Source organism: Penaeus japonicus, unplaced genomic scaffold, assembly GCF_977035675.1.
Source record: "Penaeus japonicus unplaced genomic scaffold, GWHDUDI00000001_assembly GWHDUDI00000001, whole genome shotgun sequence".
NCBI classification, from domain to species: Eukaryota; Metazoa; Arthropoda; class Malacostraca; order Decapoda; family Penaeidae; genus Penaeus; species Penaeus japonicus.
The window spans coordinates 27651853-27666852 of NW_028234403.1; the positions used below are offsets into that span (position 1 = coordinate 27651853).

Genomic DNA, 15000 nt, shown 5'->3' on the forward strand with positions numbered 1-15000 from the left:
ATCAGACTTCATATTCAGTTTATTGCCTACCAGATGATATGGTTATTTCTGGTTAGCTTTTTCATATCTGCAAAATCAATCAATTTTTGGTGATTTTAATACTCACCATGCATTATGGGGTACCCTGCGGGTGGATGGTAAAGATGAGCAAGTAGTAAAGTTGATCAGTGATTCTGATCTGGTCCTTTTGGACTGGACTGAACACTCCCACTGAGGTGGAAGTGGTGACAGGTAAGTTTGACGAAGAGTTGAGATGAAGAAAAGTTGGGAAAATTAATAAGGAGTATGTGCAGTAGTGGGAGGATGAGACTATCTGCTTATCTCTTTATTATATAGGAATGTCCACTTGAAAACTCAGGGAGAGGTTGTATGTTGCATCTTGGGATCTTAGAGCTCTGGAATCTTGAGGAAGGAATGACTTTTTATACTTAGTCTTAATCTTGAATTTGGTGGTGAATACTGGTCAGGAGTAAGGGTTAAAGATTTATTTGTTCACATACTTGATTATTTTTTTATTTATTTAATTTTTTTTAAACCCAAATCCTCCGGATGGCATGCAGTGAAGATGGCACCTTCTTGGCCCAAACTCCGGTCGTCATGTAAGGTGACGGCACCTCAATGCGGGCACCTCAATGCCGGGCGTCATAAGATAAGATAAGACCCCGGAATGAGTTTATGCTTACGCGGTAGCCTCCCGGAAGTGCATCGCGCGCCAGTTATCAATGACCCGGAGCATTTGGGTTAATATGAAAAGTGGAAAAGGAAGTGGTGAAAGGAGCTGGAGGGATAGTGGAAAGGAAATTTGGTAGGAGTTAAAGTGAGGGTGAGAAAGTTGAGCAAAGTTGAAGAAAGTATCAGTTTTTTATTTTAGGTCAGCCAAAAGAAAGAAGTACAAGGAGAGTGTATAGGAAAGATGGAAAGTGTAAGAAGAAGTGATAAAAAGGGGTGGGGGGAAAGTGGAAATGAACTATGTGAAGAGATAAAGTGATTGAAGGAAAGCTCAGAAAAGATGGAGAAAGGGTACAGTTTCTAAGACCAGGGGAAAGAAGTGGGAGAAATTACATGCATGTGCATCCCAAATCAACCCCCATGGGATGCAGCCATATACCCACGCCCAGGCTGCACTCCGAAAGTAAGCTTGACAAAGTGAAGCTCTTTAGGTTTACTTGTGGTCTTGATTAAAATTTGGTTAAACTTACTTGCAGGACCTCTTCCTTGTCTGCATGTTCATAAGGATTGCTGATATTCTTGACCATTGTTCTTCTTTCTTCTTTGGTTTGCTGTTTCTATCTTCTTAATAGCTTGCTGGTCATCTTTGATTTATATTGTCTTGTGTTCTTGTCTCATTACTATTTCCTTGGTCTCCTTTGCCTGATACCATGAAGATTACTTCTTTGTCTTCCTTTTTACTGATCATTGTGAGGCTGTTGGACGAGAGTGTAGACGATTATTGAGCTCCAAATCATTCTTTTTTGAAGTTATTGTTGCCTTTTGTTGCTCGCCTTGATTCTTAGTCTTGCATAGATCTATTGTTTAGTGTCTACTTGAGGATAGGTGAAGTTCAGAACCCAGTTGCCTGCTTGGTTCTGCATAGCATGTAGCTTCATAATCTGCCTTTTTGAAACTGCGTTAAGTACTGGCAGGTATTCATAATGCCCTGCACTAGAGCTTTATAAATGTATAGCTTGGTTTCAGGGCTTTGAGTGTGAAATCTTATCTGGGTAAGGTGATGTCTTGCTTTCTGTGTTCTTTTATTTATGTCAGGGGAAACCTTATATTTTTCTTTCCTCTGTCGATGTTTTCTTTGTCCATTATTAGTTGCAACAATATAATTTTGGCCACAGGGATTACTTCCTGAAGTCTCCCACTGTCTTTCATAATGGTTTATTGTCTCTGTGGTTTATTGTCTCAGTGTCCTGTGTGCCATCATGTTGATTGATTTACCTTCATATGTGATTATCTGTGAGGTCATTGTCATTAGCATAGATATAATGACTGCTCCCTTGTGATGGTTCAGGCAGATCTACTATATAAATTGTAAACAGTATTGGTAAGAGGCAGCTCCCCCATGGGATTCCACTGGTGAGGGAGGCGGCTTCACTTGTGCTACTAACTTCTAGAAAATCACTTATTAGCTTGGTGAAAGGCATCGGAAGTTTGAGTCTGATTATCTTTAGTTTCAGGTCCAAGTGCCATACTTTATCAAAGATTTTTGGCCACATCTCTTGGACCACATTTACTTGACTCCTTTGCTTCATAGCATTAGCTATAAGTCCATAAATTATTGCAATGATTTATACTTTCCTCTGCTTGGGCTGAAGCCATGTTGCCTAGGGTTTTGCAGACCAGTAATTTTGTCATCTTGACTTCACAGTCTTTTTGAGAACTTTTCCTGGGACTTCCAGTAGAGAAATGGGTCTGTAGTTCTTTACTGTTCTTGGATTTTTCCCAGGTTTCAGTATCCTTATTCTTGCATCTATGAAGAACTCTATAAGAGAAGCTATAAGAGAAGCTTTGTATATGAATAACAATCGAAGCAACATCTTGTTAGGGAAGATTCTATAGAATTGTGGTATTGATCTTATTCTTGCCTGGAGCACTTTTGTTCTTGAAACTTGGTACAGTGAGTCTGGTGTCTCTTGGGGTGATCTTTGCCATTAGTGGGGAGTAGCAGTTTCTGGAGATAGGAGGTCAATGTATCTTCCTTTTCCTTGATTATGGTCTCCCAGAAATCATTGTCAAAGTCTTCTTCTTCTGTAATCTGGAAACAGTTTCTTCTTTATGGACCGTTTGATTCTATTCATTGAGGAGGAAACTATTCTTAGTGTCATCACTTCCCATGAACATCATATTTTTTAACCAAAAGGACTGTGGATCTTTTCGATTCCAAGATACTTTTCTTGCAGGCCATTTACTGTTTTTTTCCTTTTCTGAATGAGAATTGTCTACATTATTCTGTATCTTACTCACAAGTCTTTTGACCATCCTTGAATTCCTGCATTGGTTTGCAAGTTATTCAGTTGTAAGTATAGCCATATCAGTTCTGTTGTCAGTCATGAATGTAAAATAATCCTGTAACTGATCTTCAGTACATGTTGTTTAAATGTTGTTTTATTGTCATTATATCACTTTTGAGCTTTTTCATCAATCTCTTTAAGTGCTGCAGGCTTCATTTGGAGGTTTTCTTTTAATTCAACACAATAAGCAACTTATAAGTTGTATCTCATGGTGTTCAGGCTTTTCAGTATTGGGTTGGATGATATCTTGAGAATGATGGACAGATGATCACTTGTGGTTGCAGGGCCCGGTAGCATGAGGAAATTTTGGTGGGCTTCACTGTTGCAAAGGGCAATTCCTGGAGTAGTTGCCTTGTTCCTTGTGATGAAGGTAGGAAAGTCTACATCTGCAACCATTCTTGTAATTTTATTGACAACCAGATCACCTGCTCTGTTATTAACCCATTGCAGACGGGGATAAATTTGCTTGCCCAGCCTCCAGGATAGGTTTTATTTTAAAGAGAGACTGCTTGAAGCATTATAATTTGAATCTTTCCACTCTCTTTCAGTCATTCATTGTAAAACTAGAGCATTTTTTGTGTTTTATTTTTTTGTATGTTTTATTGAGTTTAGAGACTTATATGTGCCATATGACAGGCTCTACCAGTGCTGCAGTAGACTAAAATTGTAGTATATTATCCATATTAGCTCATTATTTTCTTTATACTCAATGTGATAGAAGTATTGCTGTTTTATGGGAGGACAAAAGGCAACTTTATTTTTTCGTTTTTTTGTGCTGTCATGAGCGAATACAAAACATATAACCACCTACAATAAAGATAACAAGTAGAGATAGGGAAGAGGAATGAAACCTATGCTTGTGACTGTGAGTACCACAGTGAAAGGCATCCATATTGGCACATGAGTACATTTTAGACACTGGGTATGGAATGAGTCACCTTCCTCTTCCCGTTCTGCCTGCACATCCTTCATCGGCGGTACTTCTGAGCAAAAGTTTGTCAACTTAGTGTGTGTCATCGCTCTATAAAGATAGTGCTTGCTAGACCGTGGATGGGTGCCATTCAAGGCTCTCTCTCCTGCTGGTGCTAGGAAAAAGTGGTGCCATCTAGATTTTGGACGTTAAGCTAGCACGATGTTACGGTAATTATAGTTATTATGACTGCAGAAGCCATTATCACTCATTCCTTTTTCATAGCAAAATAAAATAGCACAGTGATCCAAAATCCCCGAACGTCATGTACGTCATGATGCCTGTCGTCAGGCCAAAGCTCCTATGTCATGTATGTCATGACATCCGTCCGCAGTGGGTTAAGTGTTGAGTGGTTGGCACAACATAAATCCTGCAGGGGAAGATTAGGCCTTCTTAGTGGCAAGTACATATATATCATAGCACCTCTGCTGGTTTTTGTTCCTAAAACCAGCTTTTCATCAGAATCATCAAAAAATTTGTGCTGGATTTCCTTTCTGAATGATATTCCTTTCCTATCATTGGCTTCTCCAGTTTTGTTCCTCAGATAGCAGGAGTAGGGGAGCAGTTTGAGTCTGCCAATGTCCATGACTATGACTGTTGATATTTAAAGTCTATATTTAAAGTCTGTTGATATATAAAGTCTATGTTTAAAGTCTGTTGATATTTAAAGTCTATGTTTAAAGTCTGTTGATATTTAAAGTCTATGTTTAAAGTCTTGATATTTAAAGTCTATATTTAAAGTCTGTTGATATTTAAAGTCTATGTTTAAAGTCTGTTGATATTTAAAGTCTATATTTAAAGTCTGTTGATATTTATAGTCTATGACTGTTGATATTTACTTTATCTGTATTCATAGCTCTGCATATGCTTGGTAGTTCATTCCTTCGAACCATAGTCACTTGAGGATGTTCTGCTGTACTACTGCGAAGTATGCATTAATTTTGAAATAGCTGCAAGTCCGTATTCATGCCTCTCTTGTGAGTCATCATAACCGTCCAGGAGGGTGATCATCACCCTAATGAGATTAAGGGTGGCTTTTCTCAATAATAGTACCACAGGTTGAATACCTTGCTGCGAAATTGCTTAGGGGTCAGAGTTGGCCACAGCTTACATCACAGAGCAGAGTAAGGTTGTCGTTGCTGAAGGAGATGACCTGCTGAAGGAGATGAATGTGCAATAGAGATCCTTCTCTTTGGTGGTGGCGAGGTCGTCGTAGTCAATCCCGATTCGATTCGGGATAGGGTGTTGGCCCAGGGTTGTGTTTTTATTTATTTTTATTTAAAGCAGGTTTTTTTATTTAAACAATTTTTTAGATATATATTTTTAAAATCTCAAGCTCAATTACAAAGAAATCTTACCCTAATAATAACATCAATGTTAATCTTATCAAAAATTTTACTCCTAACATTGCCCTTAATTAACAGTATATAAATTTGTTCTTGGCAGAATATGACATTGTCCTTAACAACATATTATATTGTTCTAATTTTGTTTTCATATTCAAAGCACTGAACATGAATTGGATATCAGAGGCTGTTATTAGACACAACTTGGAAACAGTCGAAGAGTGACACTATAGTACCTATTTGTAAAATTTTAAAGCTATTGAAAAACTAATGATTACTTTTTTGAGTTTTACAAAATGATCTACATATTATTTGCATTGTTGAGGCTGTGAACATTGATTTCTTATTCTAAGCACGGAACATAAATTTGATTTCAGAGACCCTCATGAGATACTAAAGTACACATTTGTATCATTTTAAAAGTAATCATTACTTTCATTTGAGTTTTACAAAATGATGCACATATTATTGCATTGTCGAGGCTGCGAAAATTGTTTAACTTATTTAAAGAACTAAAAATGAATTAGAGATGAATATATTTGAGACTGTTATTAATCACAGCTTTACAAAAGTCAATGAGCGACAATAGTTACATGTGTGTAACAACAGTTACAAACAAAAAGCTGTCTTTGAAGCCGGCCTTTTTGTGTGCACTGAATCAAGCATGCAATTGCCATTTTATTTTCGTCCCCCTGTTACATTGTTGAACCCCCCCCCCCCTTGTGGATTTCAGGTATTGTGCAAGCCTTGAAAATTGCTTGAATTTGGCTTTGTCCTTGAAAAGTGCTTGATTCTTATATGTCTTTGGAAAGTCCTTGAAATTTGCTTGAATTTCAAAGAAAGTGCTTGAAAATTCAGTGTTGTATTTTTATGATTTATTTATGAAATACCATTGTTGTCAATGGTACCTGTATGCTGCCAGGAACGTCACTATGCAGAAGCGCATGCCAGTGCATAATTTTTGCCCAATTAATGCTCATAATTATATTTTGAACAATATTTTTGCCCCCGGTTGAATTGCACAAATGACAGTTCTTGGGCCGTCTTCTTTTAAAATGGATGACCTCAAGAGGTGGTCCATTTGCCATTCGATTTTTGGATTAGCAAATGGAAGTGTTTTGTCACCTGGTTACATTGAAAAAGACAGGGAAGGCGTGTCTTTTAGCTGAAAAAGCCAACTTTTTGGGAAATGTAACTATTATAGTAAAGTACCTATTTGTAACATTTAAATGGCAATGTTATTTTGAGTTTTGAAAATTGTTATTAAAGCTCTTCTATTACTAGGGATGCTAAACTTTTGTTATTATCCTGTACTTCATTATGTTATTTGTGATTTTTTACAAACTGTTCTCTTAAAAAAAAGTGTTACATTGTGTGATAAATGTAATAAGAAAGAAATAAGAAACATATTTAAAAAAGACTTTACATGTACATACTTAAACGAAAATTGAGCCACAGCTCATTACTTACTTATCTTTGATTCTGTTGATTTAAAGGTTTAAAACCACCAACAACAAACCTTTTGTCATTTGTATATATCATAAAACGAGTAATTTAAATCAATTATTTTTTTTAAATTACGTTGATTTTAAATCACGATTTAAATCAACTTGATATGAATCTGCCAACCCTGTGACCAGGTTTAACCAGCCTTGGAGAAAGCGTGGACCCTGGGCCGATGGTCCATGCGGATGGTGAAATTGACCCTTTCCAGAAGGAATCTGAAATGGCGAACTGAGCTAGACAGCAAGCAGTTCGCGGTCGAAGGTGCTATATTTCAACTTGACCTGACCTCTCTGCTGAAGAAGTCCAATAGTAGAGATGTGCTGTTGGATTGCTTGATGACTGCCCCAACTGCGGCACTGCTGGCGTCCGTGGTGAGGGTGAGGGATGCACCAGGGCTGGGAAGTAGTAGGTGGTAGTAGTTGACCATACCAATGAATTCCTAGAGATGCTTAATGATGGTGCATATCAGAAAGTCCTTAAAAGCTTCCAGTTTGGAGGGAAGAGGGCGGATGCCGGCTGCGGAGATCTCGTGTTCGGGTAATTCCACAGTGGAGGTGCCGAAAAGAGATATTTGTCGTAATGTGCGACCAGTTTGTTGTTCCGGAGGAGTTGCTGTATATTGTTGATGTGCTCGAGATGGTGGTACCGTTGCTGGAGAAGATGAGGATGTCGCCCAAGTAGCAGGGACAGAAGGAAAGGCTACTGAGGATGCCATTCATTAGCCGCTAAAGGTTTGCCCCTAAATTCCGAAGGCCGAAGGTGAAGTAGGTGTATGTCCCAAAGGGCGTGGTCATTGCCATCTTGGGGACGTATTCCGGTTGCACACGGACTTGGAAATAACCCTTCAGGTGGCCAAGTCTGGAGAAGATATTTTCCTGTGGAGGTTGAGGTGAGGACCGCCATACTCGGAAGAGGGTAGTGGTCAGGCTTGGTGATGAGGTTCTGGCGTCGATAGTCAACACAAGCTCTCCAGGTCCAGCCAGGCTTCTTGACGAGGTGCAAAGATGAATCCCAAGGGCTCGATGCTTTCTAGCATAGGCCCATGCGCTCCACTTCAGCAAAGGCTTGCTTGGAGTTTCTCAAGGAATGGGCGTGGAGTGCACCGGAGGGCCCGTTGATGTAGGCGAGGTGAGGACAACAGCCGAGGGGGGTCGCCTGGAAAGTTGCCGCTCAAGGAGCTTGCGGTCAGCGACATCAACGAGGAGGTCGTGGTTAATGAGAAAGCCTGCCCCCGGGAAGCGAGCCTTGACGTCCCACGAGAAACGTCGGTTGGCTGCTTGAATGCTTATGTTGCAGGTTCTGTAGGTGGGATTACGGTCCGACGCGCGTGGCCGATTATTATAGTAATTTGAGGTTTAGTGACCTATCTCTGGTCTTTTCAACAAAGCAGCCAAGTGTATATGGCACAACAACAGCGACTGTTGGGAAGTGGCCACCTTATTTTCATTCACTACACATGCGACAACACAAAAATGCCTTCAACAGACTAGGCCAACTTCAAACCGGGCGTCAAGATCGAAGTTATTAGGAAAAAAAAAACTATAGATATAGTAAACAATATTCAATATTTCATTTTAGAGGCAGTAGTGGCAACCATGTCTACGGCCTCGACAAATAGCGTTAAGCATAGGGTTCCATGGCGAACACCAGATTGCCGCAGGGCGCTGTGGGGACAAAATAGGGCCAACAGATGATTCAAAAATAACATCACAAATGATAACTTTCGAAACTACAAAATAGCGAGAGGTAGTGCTCGTATAAAAATCAAACAAGCCAAATGACACTCTTAGTGAAACTGCGCTTGTATAATGAATACTGATACATCAATATCACAGGTTTGGCCCTCTTTCAATAAAAAATATCTAACCTCGCATATGAGGGAACAAATTTCGATTCAACTTGACATCGCGAATGCATTCACTAGGCAGTTTTCTTACACAGGCAGCTTAGACACTTATCATCCCGCATTCCTGACGACCGATGAAGCGGCTGAGCGGCAACCTTTACACCTTGTGACAGGAGATGTCTTAAATTACAATCAAAATCTAACTACGGAAGAGCTTGTCCGAGCCCAAGAAGCCTGTAGTTCAATATCCCCAGGCCTCGACGAGATACGATATGAGACGATAAAGCATCTTAATCATGACGCCATAATTAATTTGTTAGAATTGTACAATGATATTTGGAAAATCTGACTTTTCCAAACTCATGGCACACCTACATCATTCTCATAATGAAAAGAAGGGGTAATCCCAAATCGGCAATTTCTTATCGCCTTAAAGTGATTCATCTGGACTATACCCCTGTTATGTCCCGAAAGAAATCAACCGTGTAGCGTAAGCAAGCTATTGTAGAGGTAGGCTACCACAATCTATCTAAGGTATCAGCACCCGTTCGTTAGCGAGACAGTAAAAATGTGTGAATCTGTCATTTCTGTGTGTGTATGAGTCAGTATGCAAGTAAAAAGAGAAGTGTATGACCACGCAGGTTTTGGCCGAGCGGTCATGGATATACTCAAGAAAGTTCACACACACACACACACACACACACACACACACACACACACACACACACACACACACACACACACACACACACACACACACACACACACACGCTCAAACACACAAACACACACGTGTATATATGTGTATATATGTGTATATATATCTATATATATATATATATATAATATATGTGTGTGTATATATATATATTATATATATATAAATATATATATATATACATATATATGATATATATATATATATATATATATATATATATATATATATATATATATATATATATATATATATATATATACCATCAACAATGAATGCTGCAACTGGCCGTCCTCCGGGTGCTGGGGCAGTGGGACACTGTCTGTTGAACAGAGTTCATTGCGACAAATGTAGATAAAGGTATAAATGACTCTGGATAACTTCACATCATAAGAGATGTAATTAACTTTCTGATGTGGTGTTTGCCGTGAAATCACAGGTGGGGCTAAAGGAGGTGAAGTAGCAAGAGGATACAGGTCCTAGTAGTCCCAAGCCAAGTGGTATAGACAGGAGAAATGGATGGAATGGTGCGAGATTTTTGGCCATCGAACTTACTTTACTGATATGAGACAATATGCGAAGCAAATACTCTATGTGGACTAGTAACATCAGTCAACCATCACCGCCAAAAGTCAGTAACAACATCTTCATGTAGACGGACTTCCCTTCATTAGAGCTAAGGCTTGCAGATTCAGATACCACATTCTCTGTGGGAATTAAGAGTAGTTCCTGTTCAGCCCTTGGAAATTATGGGATTCCTTATCCAATCCTTTCCCACCAAGGACTGCAGGGTAGGATAGCATTCCTGCAACTAACCAGTTGTTCATGGTGGATATTTTCCCTTCTCCAGAACTGGAAGACCATTGAAAATGGATGTCCAAGGTTAAAAAATCCATGCCCAGTTACTGGATCTGGAGTGGGTGCTGTTATTCTAATACCAAAAGCTTACTTTCTGGTATTATAGTATCATGAGGGCATTTGACTGCAGGAAGAGCATTCGAGTTGGACATGAGATCCTAATAGCATTTTATGTACATACGATCTGTCACATTGACATTGTTTCCCTGAATACTGTTACACCCAAACTCATTAGACAGGCTTGAGCTAATCCAAAATGAGTCTGCCCGGATCGTTTTGGGTGTCCATGGGGATCCGAAAACGTCGAGCTATTGTAAGGAAGCAAATCTTCCCTAGCCACTTAAATCGATCTGGTGGCAGCACATCTCTTCAGTAAGTCCATTCAGGTGCTCATGGACACCTAATAAGGAAGGTGATATTTCAATCATGATAATGGGCTGTTTGCAAATCTCCTCTGCTCTAGAAAATAATTATTAGTCAAGGACAAGGACAGTGAGCACATATCATGACTAAGCCTGTGGTCAAGAACTCGACTAGAAGAAAGAGGCAATACCTAGCCTCCAGATTGATGAGAGGCAGAGTAAATCAGAAATATCATTCCTCCAGGTAGTATCACATACTTCGCAGACGGATCATTCCCAAGTGCCGGTTTCGCACGAAAGGACAAAGCTTATCAGACAACGACGACTTCTCACTACAATCAGATGTTGTTGGCATCATGAGAGCTCTGGCCCATGGCATACATATCTACTCGATGGTATACATAGCTGTTAATATCCTACAAGATATACTCACTGCAACGTAGTGCAGTCGTTGGATTGTAACCCTGACCATTCATTGTACATGGGGTATTTCAAAAGCACAATGAACAGACACAAATTGACTGAAGTCATAAGAGTCTATCCCCAAACCCTAAATTATTAAAATCATTATTTATCTACTTACCACCATTCTCACCACAACACAAAAATATATTGGTGTGGGTGCAGCTTACTTTTGTAAGAACAAATCTCACAGAGTTAAGCTGAAATGCCGGGTCCATTATGGTGGCTGGAATCAATTTTCACCTAGACAGTGTAGATTACCCATATCCCCAGATCATGATATCTGCCTTTACATTTGCTAATTCCTAGAAGTGAGAGCACTAAACTTATATCTAATACAGAAAGCAGACGGGTAGACTGAAGGAATATAAGAAAAAGGAGAACCCTTGTAGTCGCATTCCTATAAGTTTATTGTTAGTACATTTTCCCTCATATCGATGTCATTATCCATTATCACAAAATAAAATTAAGACCGCATTACTTCACATATAAGCCCTGGCAGACCTGTGTAATCAGACTTCCTGGCCGTGTCAAACAACCAAAAGTAATCGAGAGCAACCCCTTGTCCACTTCCGACAGCCACGGAGACAAACAGACCGTGGATCGACTTTCAGTGATCTATTGTGTACTTGCAAGCCCAAGTTAGGGACAAGGTCTATGAAGGCAAGTCAGACGGCCAGTGGACCAGATCTGGCTCCTGTGCAGGGACGACACTTGTGCCACTATTCTGTCAGCTATTCACCTTCCCCCTAACACGGCACTTGGAATTTTTAAAAAATCCTGCAGCTTCAACCCAAATCACAGATTTCGCAAAATCTAGCAAATGAGAGCAATTGCAGAGTCAGGTTTGCTCGACTCTGATGCACTCCAACTACCCAGACCATACTCAGCTTCTGTGTGTGAAACATTGGTGCTTTTAATATTTCGGAAACAAAACTACCTATAGAACTAATGCATATACACGAGTATATGGACGAGTATATTCTACATCCCCTTCATAGCGACCCCCCCACTTGCAATCTACTGTGATGTCTCCACTGACCCTCATGGAGCGGCTGGGATTGGAATCCTATTTTTGACATTTCACTTGAGGGAAGTGTGGGAATTTCAGACTGGGCAAGCATAATTGAGGCCGAATCAATAGCCATACATCATGCTATAAAGAAAGGTAGTGGATAGCGGCCTGGCTGTCTTTACCGACAGCCAGGGTACACGCCATAGGATCACTGCATTTTGCCCAGGAAACATTGTATCCAGAAATATTCTGAACCAAATACCCAGACTTCCAGAAAAGGGATGCAAGTGCCACAGTACTGGATACCCTCTCATATAGGGATTTCATTATGTGACAAAGTCGACCCAGTTAGCTAAATTGGCACTTTCCAATATAGAACCACACTATGCTATACAATTATTTCTTAATCAAATGAAAAAAGTGTTATTAGCTGTCTAAGAAATTATGAGAATCAGGTATGGACTACAGAAAAGTTGGAAAAGATTGGACACGTTACTATCTGGTATCACGAAAGTATTGCTTGGACATCAGCTATGGACAACCCTTATGAAGTCTATAATGGTCTGTCGAGGAGGCAGTATGTTGCACTAAACGGACTACACATAAGATATCAGTATACTATACAATATGTACTGGATGCAGCTTTGGGTGCAAAACCAGCTTCATGTCATCAGTGCAAAATGTGCAAAACACTCAAATCACATTTTGCTGTACAAAAACTGCATCATATCAATCGAACAGTACTTCATAAAAATGCCTTGTTAATACATTAATTTGATTATAGATACTGGTCTTGTCTTCGAAATGATCATATATATATATATATATATATATATATATATATATATATATATATATATATATATATATATGTGTGTGTGTGTGTGTGTGTGTGTGTGTGTGTGTGTGTGTGTGTGTGTGTGTACATATTTTTTTTTTTATCAGCATGTAAAATAATATTCGACTAAGCCCTTTAGTTAAATAGAAGTTGAGCCAGTTTGGATGGATACTTTGACATCTTACCCTTATCCTTATCACAAACTACTTAGAAATAATGGCCACTTCTTCTAATATGACAGCTTGCCTTTCAAGACATTAAAGTCCTTGGTCAGGCTAGAACAGGGAGAACAGGAAGTGGGTACTTTGCCGGACAGTGCAATTTCTCCCTCCCGTCTCATACGTGTTTTTCTATACGCCATCTGACCAGGCTTCAGACTCTTCATTGACCTTGGTTAAGGTAATGATTGTTCGACGGATAGTGGCCATCACTATAACTGTTTGACCTGTCTCCAGAGATTAGTTGCTGCTCGGAGGTAAGAATTTGATTATTGGTATCCTCAAGGCTAGAAATCCTGAATTCCCACAGGATGAGAGTAATCGAAAAGGGCAAAGGACGTCCTTTGAAAGTAAAACGCATCTTCACAAAACAAGTAGTTCTGGCGTGATAAAAAAAAGACTTAAAACCTGGCCTCTCATGAGGAAATACAAGGAACTTTGAGTATGAGAAAATATGAGCATAGATGCCAAGGAACTGGTACGAAAATAAAAGAACAGCAAAAAAAAGAACAGCGAGAAAAAATATAATTACCTGGTGGGTGAGAGATCCCCAAGGGGTAGATTACACAATACCAATGCGGACAGACTGAATATCGAAAGATTATCTGGAAATTGTTTGTACAAATATACGGTTCAGTCTTGAAGTTACCAGATTTAGAGACAATGATTGGAACGAATAAACCAGATGTAATATACATCACTGAATCCAAACATAAGGACTCGACGTCTATTACATTTGTAGGAATGATAAGGTAAATGAAAACGGAGGAGGAATAACAACATCAGCAATGAAATCACTATTAAGTAAGAAAAAATAAAGCAAGACACCATCGTAGAACTCAAGGCAAATGAAGCCGCAACAAATGGGGCAAGTACAACAATAGCTACAGTTTACATGCTACCTCTTGTATCCTCGTGATCACAAGAAAATTACCAAAAGCTAATCCAAGAAACGATGGAGTCTAGGGGAAGTACCACAACTAAAGGAGACTTACTAAGGGAAATTCTTATAGCAAGAAAACAGCACAATCGCCCGAGAAAGTCTAGATCCCAACGCGCAACCTGATCCATGTAGTGCAAAACCACCAGAAATCATGAATGAGTATTGTCATTCTCAAAACGTGGCAGAACATAACAGGGGAAGAGGGTTGGACATGCGGTCAATGCTTCATCTAGTTCACAAAACATAAAGATGAACTCCGGGATATGAATTTCTATTTATTACAGGGAAAATCATTGAACGAAAGTATACAGTTACAAGAGAGGTTATTACGGAAACATAAAACAAATCCTTAGACATGGAAAATTTGAGACAAGGCTGGACGAAGATGGTATAGATTTGAAAAATTCAAGATTTAGCAAAATCTGAAAAAGAAAGCTAGAGGTTGTATATCCAATTTCAAAAGTGCAAGAAAATGACTGTCCCTTCTTTTGTGCCTTGTGGCATACTTCAGTGTTATGTTGCTTGCTACAAATGCCACACTTTGGCTTGGGCTTACAGTTGGCCAGATCGTGCTCACATTCTTTCCATGTGTGAGCTCCTTCGCTCCCTGGGAAATGACAGGATGGTTTGATCTTTGGGGACAATTATCATACCCCCATCCTTGCAAATCCTGATCGTCAGCAAGACCCTTTGTTGAGTCCCAAAGGCACTAATAAATTGAAAAGAACTATCAAATTCCTCAAGTGAACTGAGCCCTTCGTCTTGGGGCTCCGGATTCTCCCTCCGAATTCGCCGCCGGTCTTTGTCTTTGTAGCCTCCCTTCCGATCCGGCTCAGGAGAAATGGCCACAGAGGCTTTTTGCCCGTTTTCCGGGCCGTCGCCGGCGTTTTCGTAGGTGAAG

At 39.7% G+C, this 15000-nt stretch overlaps 1 protein-coding gene across 1 annotated transcript in view; it reads left to right on the forward strand.

Moving 5' to 3' along the window:
* LOC122255254 (ethanolamine-phosphate phospho-lyase) overlaps positions 1-235 on the forward strand; it is a 28098-nt gene extending 27863 nt beyond the window's left edge. Inside the window, exon 9 of the mRNA XM_086538184.1 lies at positions 1-235. This exon is cut by the window's left edge and continues 1206 nt beyond it. The gene's annotated coding sequence lies outside the window, so the exon portion shown is untranslated.
* Positions 236-15000: the final 14765 nt, after the last annotated feature.